Genomic DNA, 22,351 nt, shown 5'->3' on the forward strand with positions numbered 1-22,351 from the left:
TAGTGTGCAATCGTTAATTTATGTTATAGTAGGAATTGTTTGTAATAGATTGAATTTATTCCTACTATATGTAACGTGCAGCTAAACAAATAATTATTTCAGTAGACTCAATTGTTCTGATTTTGTATGCTGTTGGTTTTAGATATCTAAAAATATGAATATTGGTGAAAAAAAACAATGATCTTTCATTGATTAAACCGTAATAAATAAAACTTGTGTTAACCTATATAAATCACAATATGCAAAGAATAAAAGCTTGTACTACTATACTACCATTGCACGATGTAGCCAAATAACGTACAAAAGAAGCTGTATAGTTACACTGAAGAGTGGTTCATCTTTTACATGCAACGATTCCAAGGTAATGTCTTAAACTTTATCATGAAGATTACGGAAACAAGGAACCTAGCACATTCTAGATCAGCTTGGTGCCCTCGATCTTACCTGTCTCGTTAACAAAAAAAGATACCATCCAAACGATGAGGTAAAGTTCTACGACCAATTTATCTGATTTATCGCTGTTGGCGAATAGTTTGGTAAAACATTTAATTAAACCTTAAGATTCTCGTTAAGAACGATAACACAGGAGGAACTGTTTGCAACTGCAGAAGAATCTAAGACCAAGCTTCCTAAAGGGTACCATATTGCTGAACATAATACAGGAACGTTGAACTGACTGACCGATAATGACGCTTTGGTCCCGCGCAAGCCATTATCACTTCCTTGCAATTGCTTGTAATAAATGTCAGCAAAACATGTTTACTAAAAAAAGCTCATTAAAAATCGTTAATAAAAAGGCGTTGCCCCGTCTTGTGGGTGCCTACGCTTTTCATCATTGATTAAGATGCTTTAAAAAACGGTACCGCTTTATGTGGCTTGAAGAATCACTTTAGTCGTTGCTTGTCGTCCGGTTTAGCCTTGGCTCTACCGACAAACCAACAGCAAAGTGCAGCAGAGTGGGCAACGATCCCGAAACTAAACGGTAAAGACTAAAAAAAAAAAACAAACTTTCTCATACTCAGTGGTCGTCTCGAGACCGCAGTACTTCTTCACCTCACGTACAGCGGAGGGGGCGCAAATGTGTGCGCAAGATTCACGGCTTCCGTTCTTTTTTTTTCGCGCGCATGGAAAGAAAAAAGTTTCTCCTTATTGGGTACTTATTTTCATCGAAGTAAAACTTTTCCGACTGGCACTGGTTCGACGAGGGAAGCTTGATTTCCTTCACCGCTCGGGCACCTCTCGACTGTGACCACTCCGCGCTCCTTCCCCGTTCAACGGGCGCATGAAAAGTTTTGGTGAGAGTTTGGTTGAACATGGAACATGAAAAAAAGGTGCAAAAAGACTTGACTTCTCCACTGTCGATGTTTTATTTCTGCTCCTTTAGATTCGTTCGACAAGGAATGTTTATAGCACTCGGCGCCGGAAGAGCAAGAAGCAACCAACTTTTCGTGTTAATCGTGCATGACTGTTTTGGTGGAAATGGAGTGGGCAGGAGTGGGCAGGGGTGGGCTAGTGTCGTAAATTTTTAGTTAAGATTCTCATTTTTCTTATCGCTAGTCGGTGTGTTTTCCACACCTTACATCTGCACCTATCAGGTGAAAAAAGTAAAGCGAAGCGTTGCGCGTTTTGCAAGCACTGATTTTTTGCCCCTCCTGGCCTTCACCTTTTTACCGTGTTTGTCATCGGTTACGAGTGTTTAGTTTTTATGGCATTGTTTTGCGAGGGCCGTGAATGTAAATACGAGTCAGCATGGTTGGTTAAGGTTTGTTACTTTTGTTGGAAATGTTCCGTGGTTAACCGCAGTGAATCGAAAGAGTAGCGGGAGTGCGAGTTTATGTCTTGGTTATGTTGTTCTCAATGTACATTTTGCTTGTGCTGAGTTCATAAAGAACAAAACAAAGCAGTATTGAATAGACATGGATGATTTGAAGCGGGATAGCGTAAAGAAAATCGTGTATGATGTAGACATTACCCTAATGGTTATAGAGTGATTCTCCTTTAAACTCTTAAGTTACCCGAGCTTAATTATTTTGACTTAACTTAAATTATTTTTATGTACAGAAAAATATACAATTTATAATAATGAGTAAAGTGAGTTTGTGGAATGAGTTTTTCAATGAAAATCTAAAAAATCGTTGAAAGAAACACTTCATATTTTTTCTATTTTATACTCCTTTTACGTTGTTTTATTTAAATTTTATCTTTTTTTTTATATAGTCTTCTTGCCATTCTATTTTTCATTTTTTTACACGTTTTTCTTTTTATTCTGAATTTAAATTTCTTAATTTTTTGTATCATATTTTGTTTTTGTTCTATTATTTATTTGTTTATAAATCGTTTTCGAACCCAAATGCTTTTGGCCCAAATAGATTGATTCACATTGAAAGTAGAACTGTTGAAAATGAATGCATCCGTTTTTTACAAGCATTTGAATAGTAACAAAGCATATGTATTCATATTCTGCTAGAAAAAATTGTTTGGTTACCATAATGTATGTATAATATGAAATTATTTTTCCACGACATGATGGAGACGCCCAGTAGGTATTAACATATTCGCATTAAAGCTGTTGAATATAGTTCTGTCATATGCAGCAGCCAGTCAGTTGTCATTCGACCGATTCCATCCCGCTGCCAGTATTCCAAATGCCGGACAGATAACTCATTGGCTCAATAATTACGGTGATTACGATCAAACATTGAATATCCATTTCCGGTGCTAACATCAAACTGTTCGCATTCGACCGACCGCGCTGCGGCGGCAGCACGGGTACACAGGGGCACGGGTTGTGGGTTGCTGTGGGTACTATCATTTGCATAGCAAATGATGGCAAAATAAATAATTGATCACGCTTTTCCCGCTGGCAGCTGGTTTGCTAAACCGGTTGCTCGCTTGTGATGTGTGATTTTGTGTTTGCTTTTTGCAGCCAATCAATGGCAAAACCATCCAATAAACGTGCTGTGTTTGTGTGTGTGTGGTTGTCAGTGGTGGTTGTGCATGTGTAATGAACAAATAACCTTGGTTTAGCGTAGAGCCAGCATGTGCTACTGCTTGTGTGTGAGTTATTAATAGATCGCTCCTATCCTAAATGTGCCTAAATTGGACAAGGAAAATTCAATCAAAAGCCGCCCTCCATTCGCAGGAAGCGTTTAATTTCGTGGCTCACACAGTTACTATTGATTTAATAATGTATTACGCTCTACTGCAGCTCACTTTCACTCGGTTGGAAAAGCATTAGACGAAATGGAGCCCTGTCTCTTTGGTACAGGAACGGTTGCAATTGAAGCCGTGGGAGAGTTTTTTTCTTCCTTTTCTTTAAAACCTTGCACAAAACCCTCCCAGAAGTTGAAATGCAAATATTGATGAGAGGTTTGAAGTGAAACGCTGTGGCAAAAGTTTTGCGGAAGGTGACACTGAAAGCTGTTAATTTCTCAATGGCAAAGTTTATCTGTAGAGCATTGGGGGATGGTACAGTAGTGGGTGGTTTTCTATGTCAGTAGTGGTTGCTTTCGAGTGGAACTCTTGAAATGCTTTCCATTACCACTGCCAAACGGTCAGTTAAGATATATTACGTTGGTGGAAGTTCATTTGTGGGATTTCCGTTGAATGTGCAGCAGCTTTACGATGGTGTTGGTGTTAGTTTGGAAAACTAACTTCCTCAAAGGGTGTTTCCAATTTTCTTCCGATTGTGCTCAATCTGGTCACTTAGTTTGATGGCACCTAATTTTCGGTTCATAAGCTTGTTGAAAGAAATAAAGTTTTTTGAGCAAAAGAACTAAGATGAGATGCGTAAAAGGTCGTTATGATGGAGGTTCAAATTTCAAATCAAATGATCTGTATGTTTAGGCAAGCCACAATCAGCTAAAGTTGTTTCTCAATCTACTCAAAAGTAAGAAAAATAATCATAAATGAAGTGCATTTTACATCCATTGTAATAAAATAAAAGTTTCATTTCAAAACATTTGGAGGAATTGGATGTCATCTTTTCGATTGAAATTAAAACTGTTACAATCTTACCTCAAAATTGCTCATTTTTTCAATCTTTTGCACAGACTTACAGCTTCTCATGGTACCAGGCAATGACTAAGTCGGAAAAAGCGCTTAACAAGTGATTACTTTGCTGAAAGATAAACGAAAAGGGAAAAAAAACCTCACGCAGCCATTGTCATTTGTCGGTTTCAAGGGTACTTCAAGGTATTATTGTCATTTCTGCACCTCTTGGCCGTTTGCAGATGGTACTACAATCGTTTGCAAATTAAAGCATAAAACGAAAAAGTTTAAAAATGAGCCAAAAAACCGTTAACAAAATGAAAACTCCCCAAGGGAAGACAGCATCGGGCGTCATCCGGAAGTTGAAATTAAATTTTTAGAGACAATTTAACTCACGCCAAAAGAATTGCTCACCCCGCTACCACGGAGGAAAGCCCGAAAGTCATCTTATGGGGGACCGAATTCACCAAACTCGTTTGCAAGGATTATCCGGAAAAGAGCCTTTGCCTCTTGCCTTTTTTGCCTTCATTTTCCTCCGCCCCAGTGGGATTAGAACGATTTCCTTAAGCGCCAACATTAAAGGTTCGTTCTTGACCCAGTTGCAGCGTCGGCAGAAAAACGGGTTACGGGCCCGTATTATGGGGCAGTAAAACGGAGTGGCAATAAACCGGATACCTGGGTGGTTGTACTGGGTGGGTGGATCCTAAAAGGATTTAATCGAAGCAATTAGGAAAAATAATGTATCGCTTTCCTCTAATGGTAAGTTTCTATCCTCCAGCTCCAGAGTATCAATTTATGTGCAAATTGTTGCATTTTCATGGGAAATTGGGTGAGCATTTGTGGAAAATTTCATTTATCATAACGTTCCATTGGACAGGGAATATGGAAGTGAATGTAGTATAGAATTAAATGTTTAGTTTTATGCAAATTTAGCCCTACCAATAAAGTTCTTAAAAAAGGATTTGTTCCATTTATTACATCAAAAACCATCTAATCCCAAGTAATGTAGGTTATTAATAATAGTGTAGGGGCGTCAACTAATCCTTCCTTTGATCTTTGGATCCGATGGTTGGTAGAAGCTTCCATGTTTAAGCTGTTGTCCCGTCACTATTTTCCATGTTGTATCAGTGTTGCTCTTCTGGATCGTAGTATACGACTTAGCAAAGAATTAGTTACATTCGCTGTTACTGCAAAACGAGTGGTAGATAATTAAATACAGATGGTTCTTTATTTATTTGTTTATTTTGTTAACAGAACACATTGCACGATTGAAGTGTAACACGGTATGATATCGGTTTCATCCCTTCCCGAAAAAAAGAATCTTTCATTTTGATTGCTTTTTAATACGTTTTGTGTTTTATGTTTTTGCAAGCAGCTTGACACGCCTGTGGATGTGTAATCTATTTGTGTCTCTTTCAAATCGAAAGCAACCATCAACTTGATGGCGGATTTTTGCTCAAGAAAATCCTGCGTTCTTCCAAAACCCTCTCATACGCAGGGTATAACAAACATAGCACACACACCAACACCCACTGAGATACAGAAAAAAATCCCATTTGTTCCGCATTTGCACCGACGCGTGTTTACATACTGGCTCCCCTTTCCACAACGACCGCCCTTTCCTGACATCTCATCTTGATTTCATTCATCCGTCCGGAGCTCAACCTAAAAGCCAATTTGTCTCCAGTACTTTCGAAGTCATTAATCACCGATGATGGTATGGTATGGCCTTGGTGTGATGGTAAGTCCTTCTCCACACCCAATTTTTTTTTTTTAAGAAGAAGCTTGAAGGCTTACGGTGTGATTAATTTGGTTCGTTACGCCTGCACCTTAGGCTTAGGCCTTTGTTCTTTCACACGTGGAAGGTGTAGGTCGAGTCGATGGAATAGAACTGCAGTAACAGAGTGTACGTGGGACTAGGAGGCCACGAGGCTGCTTAAAATATCACGTTTAATCGAACGCGTCATGTTTTAAAAACGTGTGTTTACTGAATTATTTCAAAATAAAGTATATGTTTACCTCTTTACAAATATCAGTAGCAGTGATGCTGTGGAAAACAAAAAAAAACAGAAAAAATGCTTAGAAGTTTTGTGGGTTATGATTTGTGGCATAAAAGGTACATTAAACACATCCAGAACATGATTTAAAATCATTAATGAATGAATAAAATTAATAACAAGGAACTGAGTAATATGGTACATACAAATCTACTTGACTAAACTAGATTGCACAATATGAACTCCTCGAAATAATACGGATGTTAAGTATTGAAAAGATTATCTCTAAATAAACCAATAATTTGAAAAATAAATCAACATTGAGGACTACTTAGGATAATTAGTATAGATTTGTCTGTGCTTTATCACAACCAGGTATTTGAATGAATAAATTTCACAGTTTATTTTTAGCAATTTTGCTAGTCTGCTGCGGTAAGGTGTTGCAAAATCAGCTTTGAAATTTACGGGCCTTTTGTAGAACAAAGTGATAAATTTAAAAACAAATCAAGTGAGTTTAAAATTCTAAAATTAATCTATTGTTTCGAGAAAGAATTACCCATGCACAGTTTCACCGAGAAATAAAACCGTCCCAACAACAGACACAAGTTTTAAATGGTTCCGTACCCGTACTTTATGTGTGATGGTGTTTTATTTGCGCTTTCTGGAAGACCCAGCGAGTCAGCACATGTATGACCCAGCGAGCCAGCTACCGTTATCACAATTTTACCATCTGTTCAAGGGTCATTCACTTTTATTTGCTTCTTTTGTGGTTGATTTTCAAGTCGTAACTCGGACTGTGCGCGGGGCGAGCGAGCAGCTTCACTTTCGCGGACTCTCGTCCTATCATTCTTTTGGGCTCTCTTGCATTCTCTGCTTTTTTGGCTCTCGCCTTATATTTTTATGGCCCGGTCACGCTCGTGCAGCATTCGTATCGTGGGCAGGCAGTGGGTTGTATCCGGCATTTGTCTATTTCCGGCTCGCTGGATGACGCTTGCGAGGATAGCTCTGACGGTCTGTTCTTTCGTTGGGCTGGACAAACTGGTGCTGTGAGCTGTGGGCTACGATTAAATGAGAAAGCGTGGCAGTGGTGTAGATATCTTTTCCCCTTAGAGCTGGGTAATTTTCCATCCCGCAATCCAGCGAGTGAAAACCCCCCCGCGACGTTTTGGGTTTAGACGCTGGATTGCTAAGGCCATAAAATGTCTTGATAACGTTATGAGAAATGTTTGTCATTCGCGACGTTCAATGGAGTGTTTGCAATTTAGTCGAGACGATAACAGATAGGGACAAGTGTACGGAGAGCTTAAACTCTTTTATTTCCATTGAAGTACAAGGTTTCAGTGAACATTGTGGTAATATTCAACTTATTTGTTTTAAGGAGAACACAACTATTGAAAATAACGATGAGAAAATCATTAAAACAAAGGGAATAGGTTATAATGGTAGTTGACATATTTCCCGAATATTATATTAAGCAAGGAATCAAAATTATAGCTTATTTCGAGATAACTTCTTAGCCATTTACAAGATGAAACTAATATCACTTTTTCAACACATTGTGGAAGCTAGACAAAGCAATGCGTCTTGATTCTGAGAAATTGATATTAAATTGATTTGATTGGATTACAGAATTTCTAGCGCAACCATACAACAAAACTTGTTTGGCTTCAATCAACCTGTTTTAACCATTTCATGCTAACCTCCTGTTATAGATTATTGCTACAATTTAGTATAGCATAAAGTTATGACTTTTCTTATCAGATCCATGCAGTTACTTGCCAATGTTTACCGGAAGAAAATCACAATATTGATAATTACTGGAGCTAAACTGGTGATAAAATGCGCCGATTGAATTGATGCTTTCAATCGATATCGGCTTTGATGTGCATCCGTGTTTACATAGTGACGTTTGTTTGCGGAATCTGCTTTGCTAAATATAAACACTTAGCATGTCAACACTGTCGTAAAGCAAGGAGTGTATCTATAAACATAAAGAATTTCCTTTGATCCTACATTAGCTTGAAATAATACTAGCCGTACTAAATTTGAGCTTGTGTAGCACAAAGGAACAGCATTTTAATTGTTAATGAATTTGCATCGAGGCCATCAAACAGTAACTTTATCATTGTTGCACTTTTGTACAAAACTAAATAGATCTATATTTAACATTCTGATTATCCTTCGATTCCATTGTTATTAAGTAACATTACTCTAAAATGATGCGTTGCTTACTAAAATTTAGACTGTTTGTAATTAAATTAGGTTCTTGATTGACAAAAGGCCCACTAAACATGGGATCCCTTCAAATCAGATGAACCTTTTCAACCTCTGTTTTTTTAAGCCTAACGGTTTGCCGCTGTCGCTAATTGGGTTGTATGCCATCAAACATTGAGCATCCATCAGCGATACAAACATTCGTTCAGCTGCTGCTGAAATGGATGGTATTAAAGTGTTGGTCATTTTCACAAAGCTTCCGATTATCAGTGCGATTGTGGAAAAAGGCTTGCTTCATGCTACGTTTCAATCACTCCTATCGTGTCGTGCCGTTCGTGTGTACTTTCACAGCAGTGCAATGCAAAGCCGTAGTACAGCCACAACATGTGTGAGGAATGAATGACCCTTTCGGATGAGGTTTGCACGCAGCAGGTTGGGTTGGGAGTGAAGGTAAACTAACAGTTTAGATAAAGCATTTAATTTCATGCACCACTAATCTTCTATCGTATCAATTAAATCTAATCTGGTATTTAAATGGTGTCGTATTGAATTTGACATCATGAAGTACTTGAATAGATCTCCTTCAAAACACGTAACGTTTTTATTGGTTTGTAAAAAGCGACTCTGTTTAGTGCTTTATAAAGGATTTGACGATGATACAGTGGTATTTTTGATATAGCGTTGCAATTTTGATTGAAATTCGGTGGTACAAAGGTTAAAGTAGGCAGCAAATAATCGTTCTTGAACAAAATGTGTTTATTTCAGCATTTTGAAGTTTGTTTTTATCAAAGCATTTTTCGTTATTTTTCATCTGCATAAAATAAGGTACATAACATGTAGTACATTAGTGTTCATGTCATGTTTCCGTGTTTCACAACCAATGTGTGCAAATATTTCCTTTGGTAGCAAATCATGCAAGGGATGTTAAACACGCTACGTCGTCTCTTGTTTTGTTTTTGTGGAAAGAAATGTATTGTTTTTTTTTCATGCTGAAAATATCCGTTCACATCGAAAACCAACCGTAATGGGGCAGTACGGTGCGGAAATGTCACGGCAGCAAACTGCAGTTTGGAAAATAAATATACTCTCCTTCTGTTGACTTATGGAGAAGAAATGTACTTGCCCAGGGAAGCACGACCGGCACGCTGCTCGATGAGCTTAGAGCAAATGTCGAATATTTGCTTTGCGATGCTTTGTAGGAAACGGCAAAATAGAAATAGTCGGTATTGGATTGAATCTTAGGAAATAGGCAAGCCGGTGCCAATGCTCAAATAACATCATGTTGAGAGTGGTAGATAAGTTCAATCCATGCTATTCACGATAAGGAAGGATGAGTAACAATAAAAATTTAAATTAGCTACTGAAAACCTGATTGTTTCAAATCGGACATACGTTTAAATATATAATGTTAAACTTGAACGTTAAATGGTGCTTAACATCTCAAGATTCATCGCCGCAACAAAAATGCGTATGCGGGTCAGAAGATAATGGTTTAAACAGCTCATTGAAGGCAATAAGCAGTTGATATATGGTATTGAAAGCTCAAAACAGCTCACATCTACATCATGCCGACACCGACTGTAGAAGGTGAAAAAGTTGGCGATAAGTCTTGAGGATCATAATCATTTATATTCGCGTAATTGCGCTCCAGCGTTTCATTTGGGGGGCATTTGTCAAAACACGTGTGAGCATGGCTGAAGATGTGTGAGGAATTGTTTATTCTGTATTAAATGATGAGTGGTTTCAGTGGCATTATACTCATAAGTGTGATGGAATGGAAAAGAGTTTGAGCAATAATTTATTATATATTATAAGGTATTATGATGTTGCGATGATAATGAAACCATGGTGAGCAGAAGGCAGATTTTAATTTATCATTTTTTACGTTACGTTTTGTAAATGAATAAAAGTTTTAATAGGAAAATTGAAACATAAAACCATGTGCAGAAACTCAAACCATTATGTAAAAAAAATGGTCACACAAAGAGGCTTCGTTTTAGGCTACTTAACTGCTTTTGCTCGTGAACCGTGTCCGAGCGAAATAAAAGATGCAGCAGTTCGTCGTATTCGGGCTCATTCGGTTTATACGAACAGCTGTTTAGGGAAGGTTTTACGGATGAATTCCACTTCTATTACGGTCAGTCATTCTGGTGAACTCGTTCAGGATGGTGGGTTTTGAACAGTTGGTTAGATATTGAATGTTACTTCAAGGCAAAAAAGCAGCACAACAGTCAACGTGAACCGGATTCTTAAATTGCTGTTGTAGTTGAGAAATTTTTAAAGTGAAATTAATTTTACTCAAATATTTGCTCAACATTCTTATTTGTGTGGTGAAAAAAAGTTGTACTACGGAGTATTTTACGTTGCACGTTCAGTTTTGTTCGTTTCGTATGGTGTTTTTGCGCCCCCTCTCGGTAAGAAGCATACTGCGCGCATCGTGCACAGATTGAAATAATTCTTCTCGCCGTAACCGGCAACCAAATGTGTTATAAACCGGTGTGAAAATCCTTTTTAAAGCATTGTTAAAAAGTGTTTATGTGTTTGTGTATTTACAAAAAAAAGCTTCACCCCACTGGCGAAGATGGTGCTAATGGGAGAAAAATAATGCGCTATTTGAGCAAGCAGTGGAGAAAAACGCGCAATGTGTGCTGGTAAATATTTTACGAAGCGCAGCGAGCACGAAGCGAGCGAATGAAAAGATAAACCGTGCGGTGAATGAACGGTGAATGATATTCGTTTGGTGGAAACGGTGATATGCGTTGTTGGTGCTTTGCTGTCCCTCCCCTCAAAGAGATTAGAATCTTCTGGCAGTGATACTTTTTTGAGTTTTTTTTGAAGAGTTGTTCGTTCAATTTTGCAAAACTCTGAACATACAAGTGGATAACAGAATATTGTCATGTGGTTAAAGTATGGTAAGTAGTTTTATATTGGATTGGTTCAAACCAAACATAACATTTTGAAAAGTCGCAGTAATAAGTAACCAACAGACCTCAAAAGTATTCCAAACGACCAAAAAAACGCGAAGAAGTAGATGTGCAGTGATTGGCTTCAATTAAACATTTTCGGAGTTTGAAGCTTAAAGTAAGATAATGTATGATTTAATCCAGTATTATACATTTAAGAGTGAAGAGTGAAGATAGTGCCTTTTTGTGTTAGATTAAGCTGTAACTTAAGGGCAAAAAACAAAACTATACTGCAATTTGCATATCATTTCATATCGGGAATATATTCCCGGGAATCCAACGGCTCTCTAGTTTCGTTTGCAGTTGGTACATATTCTTGAGTAGATTGTGTATGAGTTCTGTTCAGATTCATTCTACTCTCAGCCACTTAAACCCATTTATTCCGATTGCTATGACATCGACAGAGCATGTGGTCAAAGAGTTAGAATAGTACTTCTGGCTGCAAGCAGGAGTGGATTGTGCAAAGCTCGATTGCGTTTTCTTTTCTAGTTGCTATAGTAGCATCAGCGAATGAAATGCTGAACTGTATGCTGTTGGCTTGTATTTGCAATGCTCAAACATAGTATCCAGTAAGGATTTTGAGGAATTACATAGAAATTGGATTGAATTTTTCGAGCATTATATGAACAAACATTTAATTTAGAAAATTTAGAACATAAAATTGTTTTTGACTGATTTCGGTCGTACAAGAAACAGGATAATTGTTCCGGTAATTCAGGATAATTGGTGACGCTCAACCGTACCATGAAAGTTTATTGGTTTGTCACTACTGGAACATGGCACACATGCACATATAACATTTCCACGTAATAAGCGCAACATATGTCTGACTGAATCGGAATCACGGTGCATTTGGGTGGAAAATTGCATCAACGCTTACACCACTCGGCTGCTGTCACAAAAGCCGCATCACTGCTCACTGGATTTGGCGAGCCGCGAGTGTCCATTTCATTTCGGCCACTGTCATTGTTTCAATGCCATGAATTGATACATTGTTCTGTTGCTGTCAGGTAGTTGAATGTAACTGACCACACAACGGTTTGTTGAATAATGACACTTGGCAATGGTTGCTTCAGTGGCGCTCAGGTAGGGGAGCTAATTGCACGGCGGTCAAGTGGCTTCTAGTCAGTGAACAGTGATCATACTGTGCTGTTTCGGATGAAAAGGATAACATGAGATGTATGCATATTATTATAAGGAACGTTTTATTACCTCTTTTGGGGTTATATAGCAACAGTTCGTGGATATTGTGGAACAGTTGAAACGTCATTGTGATGCTAAACATGTGAAAATTTCTTATGCAACATGATTCTCGCACCACGTGTTTTTCTGTGCATCAATCGGTATACAGACTATTGACTATTGACTGTCCTTTTTAACACATCCCTTTGCAAAGTTTACATAAAAAATTGCTTTTTCGAAGGTGCATTCGCACAATAAAAAAAACATACGCTCAATCAATTCGTTCCATCGTGGTTGTTTGTTGATTAGTTTCGTGACAATCGAAGCATTGGTACCATCGCTTTAATTGATGCAACAACTCGTTTGAGCCAGTTAGTTTTTGTCAACCGGGAAATTTACTACCAACCACGAACAATACCAGAGCGTAAACCGTTTCGTGAAATTGCTCCATCTATCGAATTGAAACCGAGAGCTATGACGGTAAAAAAAAACGATGCCCACACATATATTCACACCGTAAAGGACGTCACGTTTGACCAGCTGCGCCTCCGTACATTACCGTGATGAAGTTGGTGTGTTGCTGTGTGGTCGCTTTCTCTGGTTTGCGAACGGTTAGTGAAAAACTGGCCGGGCAGAGTAAGATAGTTCACGGCTGTAGAATTCATGGATGGAAATGCTTCATCATACAGGCGTTGAGGATGCCGGGGTTTGCTGCATTTGCATTCCACTGCATCGCCAACTGCAGTCTGGCTGGTGCATGTAGCTTGTATGTGCTAATCGAGCGCGTTTCATACCAGCGATGAAATGCGAGCGATGCTAATGGTTATTGTGCTATATTTAAGAGAGGAATGAAAAGGACGCACAAATGAATACTGAATACAGATAGAAATAAACAATGTGACGATTAAAGTGGATGAAGTACGTAAACCTATAATCAGTTGTTGATTATGGGATACAATAATTGTTTGTTTTCCATTACCATTTGATACGAGAAAACAATGAATTGTACTTCTCTTAAGTTCTTCAGGAATTGAAATAATGAAAATGCGAGTGGAAACCATGCATGATGAATCCAAAAGTTGCTTTTGTTGACGAAGTCCATAAGAACCATTTTATAGCATGTGGTCTATGCTGCTTAAACATTTCTTGATTCAATACAATACCAAAAGTTTCATCCATCACAACAATACTGATGCTCCTCTTTTTATTCTGAGAAAGAGTAACGATCTAAAAATACCGTATTAATTCACTTGTTAAAGTAGGTTTAATTACAATGTATTAACGTTTATCCACCTTTTAGAAGAACCATCCGGAAAGTAGATTTATATTACCGTTTCGTTGGCATTGCTGTGAATTGTGTTTCCTTGCGGTAGGTTGCAAGAAACTGATATACAAGCACCTTTTCTTGGCTATCAACTTTGCTGATGACGTCGTCAGGTTATAATTTGCAATGCAGCCAGTAAAACCATCTCACGCCCTGTTTGGTGTTGTTGCTGATGAAGCATGAACAACATTTCCTGGCATCACCAGACACTTTCCCTTGCTGAACTAAGTTGAAAAAGGTGTTTGGTTTCCAATTTTCATCAAGTGGGTGATAATAATTGAATTTTATAGAACGATGCACAAAATGGAGAAGTTTGCGGCATTATGCATTATGCTAAGGGTTGCTTTGGTAGAGAATGCACTGTGTTTCAATGTTTTTTCAGTGCGAATTCCTGAAGTTTTTGTCTTTTAGTAATAATTTCAGAGATAATTAGCACTTTAGTTTGCAATCGTTTGAAATATTTGATTATTTTAAATCAAGAAAAAGCTCTGAACTCTCATTACTTTTTTCCCAAATTGACGCATTGAAGCCAGCTTTTGAGTATTTTAATTATCTTTTCCATTCTCCTCATCCTCGTAAAGATTATAGCGTGTAATTGTTATTTTGTCGAATGGTTTACATTCAAAGGCTCTCAAAAAAGCAATATGAAATCGGGAAAGTGCTCATAACTTGTGGAATAATTGGCTGTGAATGTTGAAAATCATATGCATATCAAGATGTAATTTCATTGCAGTACACTTGAACATTCTGCACAGGGAATTTTAAATTGCATCTTATTGTTTGTTGCTGCCAATTACAAACATATATTGACAATTTAATAACCAAGAGTGAAAGAGAGTGGAGCTACAACTATTCAAGCTAGCTGTCTTATTCATTAGCTTTGATTGTTTATTTCAGCATAAGGATGGATTGAGCATAATATATCATTTGAGCAATCAAGAAAAAGATAATTAAATTCATTTTACTTTTGTGCGTTATTGACTTTTCCAATATGCATTTACATCCAATATGTAGTAATCTATATACATATTTCATCAAGTATCGTAATACACTGTTGATACAATGTTGCATTGGTTTGTTAAGATATTTTATGTTTTAAACCTATTTTTGCATCATGCAGAGGAGTTAGTTTGTAACGCACAGGTCGATCGAAATCTGATAGATTATTTGGATCAGTAATCTTCAATCTTTTTAGAATTGCGGACCACTTGGCTTAAAAAAATAATTTGCCGCGGCCCACATCCATTGAGGGCATACATATTGCAGACCTAGTTCAAAGTTTTTAATTAAAAATATGTTAGAGTATCATTCTTGACATGCCTGTTGAAAATTTAATACTGATTGCGGGAATAAGCTTTTCTTTTTCAAACAATTTTTTTTCGCGGATCATGTCTGTTAACGCCACTGACCACAGGTGGGAAATCGCTGCTTTATATGCTTTATGATGGTATAAAATAATAAAATGAAACATTAACATTTTAGTATAAAATAATAAAAAAACATGTTAAAAAATAGCTCGTTCACATCATTCACCACGCCAAAATGTTCGTACGACTACACGGGTAAAGAATTCTCACGCTAATTTCAGTGCTAGTTTTCAATAAAGCCTGTTTTCGTTGTTTGGTTGTTTGCATTATGCCGACCGAACTGGTTTGCATAACGGTGTCCCAACCTGTTGTCACCCATTTGCATGTGCACGCTGGTGTGAAACAATAATGTACCATACCCAATGCTGTGATTCGCAAGCATAGTTTGGTCGGATGTGAATCTTTGTGTGTATGGTACCGGTGAGTGTGATTGTAGGTTGATGCAAAGTATCTTTGGCAAAAGTTTAGCGCTCGGATGTGCACGTTACGGGACAAATTGGATCATATTGGAGCTCGCCGGCATTCTCTCTCTCACTTTATCTCATTGTAGAGGAAGCTACACACGAGCAAGTTTTCGAAATGAATTTCCGGCTGCACACGACATCCTGTGGTGGTAGTGGCCTTTCGTAAGGAAGCTGTTTCAAACTTATCTCGAGCCTCAATTCTTACGGTACCGGTCCTGCCTGAAGAGCCTGAAGAGTCCAATCCTATGCGAGGTATAGCACATCGCAAGTTTGTCGTCGAAAACTAACCCCTGTTTCGTGGTGGCACATTTTACGCAAGGAAAGCGTTAAAACTTCAGAGTTTGTGCGCTGGCTTGCGTAATGATAATATATGCATTCGTACATATATGCACGATATGCCGCATATCTTAAATTCATAATTTGGTGTGTTATTTGTTGAAATACAAACAAATAGCTTGTTACGAACATGTTCCGCTTGAATTTTAGTAGCATCAGACTGCAAGGGTGACAGATTTTTGATGGTATAATCTGACATTCGGTTTGAGTAGGGTACGAATAGCTGCATGCAATTTGTTAGCTTCGTCGATCGAACGGACAGTAGTATGACAAGAAGTATGAAGTAATCAGGAAGCAATAGTGTGAACACCTCCATTTTGTTCATGGCATTTTTAAGACTCCTTAGTACCGAAGAAACCTGGAACTAATGGAGCATAGAAGTAGGAGGCTTAAAGTGGACGCCAGATGCTTTAATATCACTCATACGAACCTACTTCGAGTTGGGTTTACAGTCCACAAAAAACACCATTTCAAAATAAAGATAAGATGCTGATGCAGTACAAATAGCAAAGGTTTTGAATATCAAACTGGTTTGAATTTCGTAGCTTGTTATGTTTTTTTAAATAAATGTATAGATTTGCCATGCAGCATTCAATAATTAATCAGCGAGTGTTGAGCTTGTGAGCTTACGATATGGTGCGATAAATCATGTCATATCATTTTAATGCATGAAGCGGTAGCGAATAATCAACCTACATCTCCACGGTACTGTTCGATCGAGAGCTGTTCATTCGATAGGGAAAGCTTCCGAGCAACGGTCGAGCTTATTCCCGAACGCCGACCGATGAATAAACTCCGAAGCGCTTATCCACGAACAGCTGATCAATGAAGGAGCTCGGATGAATTTGAGTGTTTTTGTTTTGTCAGTTGTTGACGCGTTTTCCGCCCGACAACATGTGCGGACAGTTAGATGATAGACGGAGATAACATTGCATAGGCTTATTTAGTGCATTTAAGAGAATATTTTCCATTTTAGGTTATGGAAAAGGTTTCTTTTGGTTTCGTTGACTTTAAATGTGGTGTTTTTGCTGTATTTCAGATGGAAGAAGAATCGGTGTGAAATGTGATAGCCGTGTTTGTTCATTACATGAAAGCTGATTTTCATATCACGCTATTTAAAAAAGTGAAGAAAACAATATCCATTGCAAGCTGAGTTGCTTTCGAAACAATACAAAAGTGCTATTTAATTGCGGAATCACTCTCTTGGTATGATATCAGCATAGTACGTCTGTTGTCACGGTAAAACCGGTTATTGGATGTTTTACGACACCACCCAATCGATTGCAATTGGAATGGAATGAACTGAGGAAATGTGAATTGAACTGTTGCCTACGTCAACATTAAGCATAAATTTCTCAATTCCTTCCCCCAGAAGGTTACATCTATTCAATATCGTAGCATATAACGTTGTCGGCATCCTTTCGCAAGGTAAGAAATGATGGGGTTATTTATAATGTCTTTGTAAATTAAATACAGCCTCCTATTTGTCATCCGGTGGCACACTACTGCTGAAGCATCCATCTTTTCATCCATCTTCAGCCGCCTGTAATGCCCAATCAAATGTGTTTATTTTGAGCAGGGTGGGACCCGTAGCGGACGGGGGAGGGATTGAATCGATGATTAAATGGATCGAATGAATCAAAATTGATCACAAATTATTCATCGATTGGGGCACGGGAGGTAAATATGCCATCCATTTTTCGCGAGCAAGGGAAGGAATTTACGGATACATCAAAGCGAACTTTCGGGACGGTTGATAGAGCACGGAAGGCACCCATTGATAGACCGATCCGGTTTTTAGGGGGTTGATTTTTGCGTGGTTGATTTATGGTTGTTACATGAGAGTGTATTATTCTTATTGTTTGATTTTTAGCTGTTGCTCCAGACAGTGGAAAAGGTTTGATAGAATAAATACCACTTTGTGTCCCTGATATATGAGTTTGTTCTGTTTCTGTTAAAGTTGTAGATTTACCAGGAAATCCCACACGTTGATGTGAAATGTAAAGCTATAATTTACTAAAAAATAAGAATGAATTCAAATCATACAGCAAAAACAGATTTTCCCATGATTGATTACATTTTTTTAACAATAAACACTACGAGCAAACATTGAAATGGTAATGTATTAATTACATGACGCAATACACCATAGCTTTACTGTTAGACATTTATATTTTATATTTCGCTTGAAAAAGCCATAGAAAAATGGAATTTAATCAATCAAGCGATGCGAAACATAACCTCTGAGCGGTTGTTTTTGTGCCCATTTTTACTATTGTTTTTTATCCCTTCTCCCTCGGTTTGCTGCAGTACACACTTTGTACAGTAAACCACAATCCGTGTACAGCAATTAAGTGTAGCTTTTCAGATAAAAAATCGTTTATTTACTGGTTCTGCATAATAATTCAATGTCGGTTAGGTTGCAACCGGTGGACGGCTATTTGCATATTATCTGCTCTATTTTTACACCTTCATTATCAACCTACCTGATAGTATTGGATGGGTGTGTGAGTGTGTTTTTTTTGCACAAGGCACATGGATTTATTTCTCGTTTCACAACTTTTACAGAACAATGTTAACGGGATTTCAATCATGGAAGGTGTGGAATTAACAGAATGGCATACAAACGTGTAGTGTACCATTTAACGTCGGTAATGCTATACAGCCATTGATGGGTATGAGCAAGCACGGTCTGTATGGTTGTATTCACAAAGACACTTTTAACATGTAATTAAGCTTCTGCAGTGTTCAATGTAATTCAATCCTTTCATAGCGAAACAAAAAAAAACTCATAGATGAGGATGTTTAAAAAATGATGATGATGGCTTTTATTTCCTGAATCTATCGGAATGATAAAGCATGTTATCAGGAGAAAGAATCACAATTTGCAAACCATCAGCACAATTGTCTCTGCAATGCAAGCATATAAAAGTATACTTTTTGAAGTGAACAATTTAAATGTACGTCAAAAGATATAAGAGTCACTTTATAGATGTGTTTTTATTTAATCCAAAAATGGCGATATGTGAATGTGCTGGTTTTTATTAGAGGCATAAAACATGAGTTGGCTGATGTTATGATTTGGACCGTGTCCAAAGCGAACAATATCCATCGCATTTAAAGTAGGCCAAAGTTCAGTGTTGGGATTTTCTCGACGGCCTACATATAACTGTCTGGCGCCATGGAAATATTTACAGCATCCAAAGACATATTGGCACCGGCCAAGCATGGACCGTATATTTGAAATGGATACCATCTTTAGATTTGATTGTGAAAAAAATATTCATGCCACCTATTCAAGTATTCAAGAGGGAAATGAATTGTGAAATATTGTGTTTAGAAGTATGTTTACTATAGATACATTATATTGAATGCAAGTGTTAGGAGCCAGAGCAATACATACAAGCAAACCAATCAACAAATAAATTGACTAGTAGAACAAAAGATCAGATTATATTCGGAATTGTGCTATAACGCTATGGTATGTGTGGTCGGAAGTTCGACCAGTTTGTATCATTTATGATTGAGAGAGAGAGAGAGAGAGAGAGAGAGAGAGAGAGAGAGAGAGAGAGAGAGAGAGAAAGAAAGAGCCAAATACATGCTAAATGATGCAGCTGTAGTTGACAGCAAGAAACATGACAATGAGTGGAATATAATGAAATGATAAATCATGCCTGTTTTTATGGAAGGAATGCATTTTTGTACTTTTGTACTCCATAATTATCCATTTTGCACCATCTGTTGGAATTGAAAATCAGATTAATCATTGTGCTAAAACATGTACTAATGTTGCTACACTTTTGAGATTCTACTATTTATGTCTAGTGTTCATTAACGATGACATAAACTATAATTTGTATTACAATAGAACTCATATTTTGTATGACTTTGTAACGAGTTTGCCCGGAGTTAAACGGAATGTGATTTAAAACAGGAACAAAAACAGAAAAATGCTAAAAAAAACCGGGAAAATTAAAAGTATTGTTTTTATTTGGCTGGTTATTGTCAACGACAGATGTGCCCGGAAGTTGGTTAGCTTGTTTTTCCTTTCCTATCATGATGTTTCTGTGTTTTTAAGCGCTCCTGCAAATTAAATGATTGTGACAGATGTATGATTTTCATGTGAAGAAACAAAACGATAATACAATCGTACTTTGATTGTTTGACAAATATCCAGCATAGTATAGAAGAAAATATTTATTTATCTTTTTTTTGGTTTTATAGAACTACATAATTAATTCATGATTAATACATCACATAGTTTAACATTAAATAAAGCTTAAAGTTTTAATAACTACATTAATTGTCTTCCATAATAATATAAAAAATCCCAAATATGAAAATCTTCTCTATTAGGACAAAACAATTCAATAGTATTACCCTTCCTTTAAATTTCAACAAATGAGCAAAGATAGTATCTGAAATTCTTCAACCTTAAAAAAGAAAACCAAAAAAAAAAAAATACAGACGAACGAAGTGAAAGTAATTTTGCTTACCAATTTATTTACTTTCGAGCCTTGCTGAGCCTCTCCCTGCAGTGCTATGCTACTATATTTGGCTTGACTACACGCCACCCCACGGTCTCAACACGCTCTCTCAAGCCGAAAAGGTGAGCATATTCATTTCCCGCGCTACACGCCGCCGGTCGTTGCGGTGAGCTTTTTGTGTAGTTTGCAAATGACTTACACTTTTGCCTGCCGCTGTGCTCAACCGGATGCTGTAGTACTTTCAGTAGGAACTAATTAATTTTACCAAGCTGTCAAACTGTTGCCCACGAAATGAGATAAGTTGCTGGGGATGTTTTGGCCCGTTGCTAGCTGCTAGTAGCATCGATAGTCTTTTGAGGTAGGCGATAGTCTGCTAAGGACGGTTGGAGGCGGTGATTCGTGCTATGGACGCTTTGAGCAGGCAAAATTATAACGAATCTTGAGAGTTAGTAAGCAGGATGAATGGAGTAAAGCGTACGAAGGAAAATTAAATTAGCTAGATCTTTCTGAATCAAAAGCATTAAAGCTTTTGTTTTGCAAGTTTAAACCAGCTTTCGCTGTAACGTAGTAGAGTAAACAGAATCAATAGACATCAAGTTTATGGGAGTTTCAAGAAGATTTTGTACGTATACTATCATGGAGAGTATTATGTTAAATATAAATAATTATCTACATGTTGCTTCCATCACGACGGGTTTCAAACAATTCCTAGCAGTCATCCTTCTAACAAGGTCATGGTCAACTGCCACTTCATGAATTGATTGGCTAGATCAGGGATCGATCCAGCTAAGCGAAATGTGACGAAAAAGAAATCATAAAATGAACGTTTGAGAAGAGTACTTGGAAATAGCCATGAGCTCAGAATCACTCTGTACCTTTTGCTTTCATGTTTCTACTGGAAGTTTACGGCATCAATATCCTCTTGTTATTTTATTTTAGTTGGTTTCTTTTGGGTTCAAAAAGGACCGATGAAGGAAGCTTTGAAACGCAAATTAAAAAAAATCTCTTTTCGATAAGAGTTGCATGGATTATTGGCAATTAAAACCCGTCTGAATGGGAATTTCGTGCTATCCATATCTGTATTACTTAAATATTGATAGTCATGAAAAGTGTACTGATATTCCTTCCACACGACAAAGGCATGAATATGGACGAAGTAAAAAAAAGTACGTGTAAGCCACCTGGATGAAAAATAGCTTTGAACGTTTGATGACGCAACTATTCGCAACGACCAACCACCAGGTGGGAAAATGGCCCAGGAGAGAACATGGCCGATCGATGCTGGGCAACACCGATGGTGATGAAAATGAGGTGAGGTGAGAGATAAAAAAAGATGCCAGTGATGAAGATGTATCCGACTCATCCACATGGCAACAGGTTGTGGTGGCCTGGCTTGGGTGTGCAGAGTGCACTTGGGTAATGAAATTCGTGTTCGTGCACATTTTTTTATGTTGTAGCTGCGGTCGTAGTGGTTAGGTGCTGCTGACATGATGAATATTGTGTGGTGTAGTTTCTTGAAGGGTTATCATTTTGAAACTCACAATTTGCACTTATACAACTGCAATTTACTGGCGTTAGATAACAGCTGACTTATGCCATGTCCGTGTTGTATTTACGCGGAATACCATTATGCCAAATGATGTGTGATTTTAAATACATTTTTGCATTAGAAATGAGCAATGCTCTTTTGTAAGGAAAATTCCTGTTAAGTTAACAAAACAAAAAAAAATATATGAGATATCTCCAGCCTAAGTGAAGACTTTCAAACCGTCTTCGTAGTGCGACTTTCATAGACTTTCGTCGTTGTTTGAGGTGATATTTTTCGTAACGCAATACACGTCCTGCTTCCAATTTTGCATCCACAACGCTGGTGTTTATTTCAACCGATTGCAGTATTTCTTGCAGTTTCCTTGATGTCTTTACGCTTCTTTGTAGGTTTTTGCGTTTTTGTGAACTTTGCAAATCTCATTCAGATCGTTCTATAGGGGCGATGTTGTTTTGCGCTAACTTGAACCAGCATGCTTTTG

At 37.7% G+C, this 22,351-nt stretch overlaps 1 protein-coding gene across 3 annotated transcripts in view; it reads left to right on the top strand.

The window, feature by feature from the left end:
- The first annotated feature begins 10,369 nt into the window (after window positions 1-10,369).
- Window positions 10,370-22,351, top strand: part of LOC120903257 — a 45,070-nt gene continuing 33,088 nt past the window's right edge. Inside the window, exon 1 of one of the 3 annotated variants that reach the window (XM_040312558.1) lies at window positions 10,370-11,113. The gene's annotated coding sequence lies outside the window, so the exon portion shown is untranslated. Of the gene's footprint in view, window positions 11,114-16,772; window positions 17,266-22,351 lie in introns of those variants that run through there. The other 2 variants (XM_040312559.1, XM_040312556.1) reach the window with 2 other exon arrangements.

Source organism: Anopheles arabiensis, chromosome 3, assembly GCF_016920715.1.
Source record: "Anopheles arabiensis isolate DONGOLA chromosome 3, AaraD3, whole genome shotgun sequence".
Lineage (NCBI taxonomy): Eukaryota > Metazoa > Arthropoda > Insecta > Diptera > Culicidae > Anopheles > Anopheles arabiensis.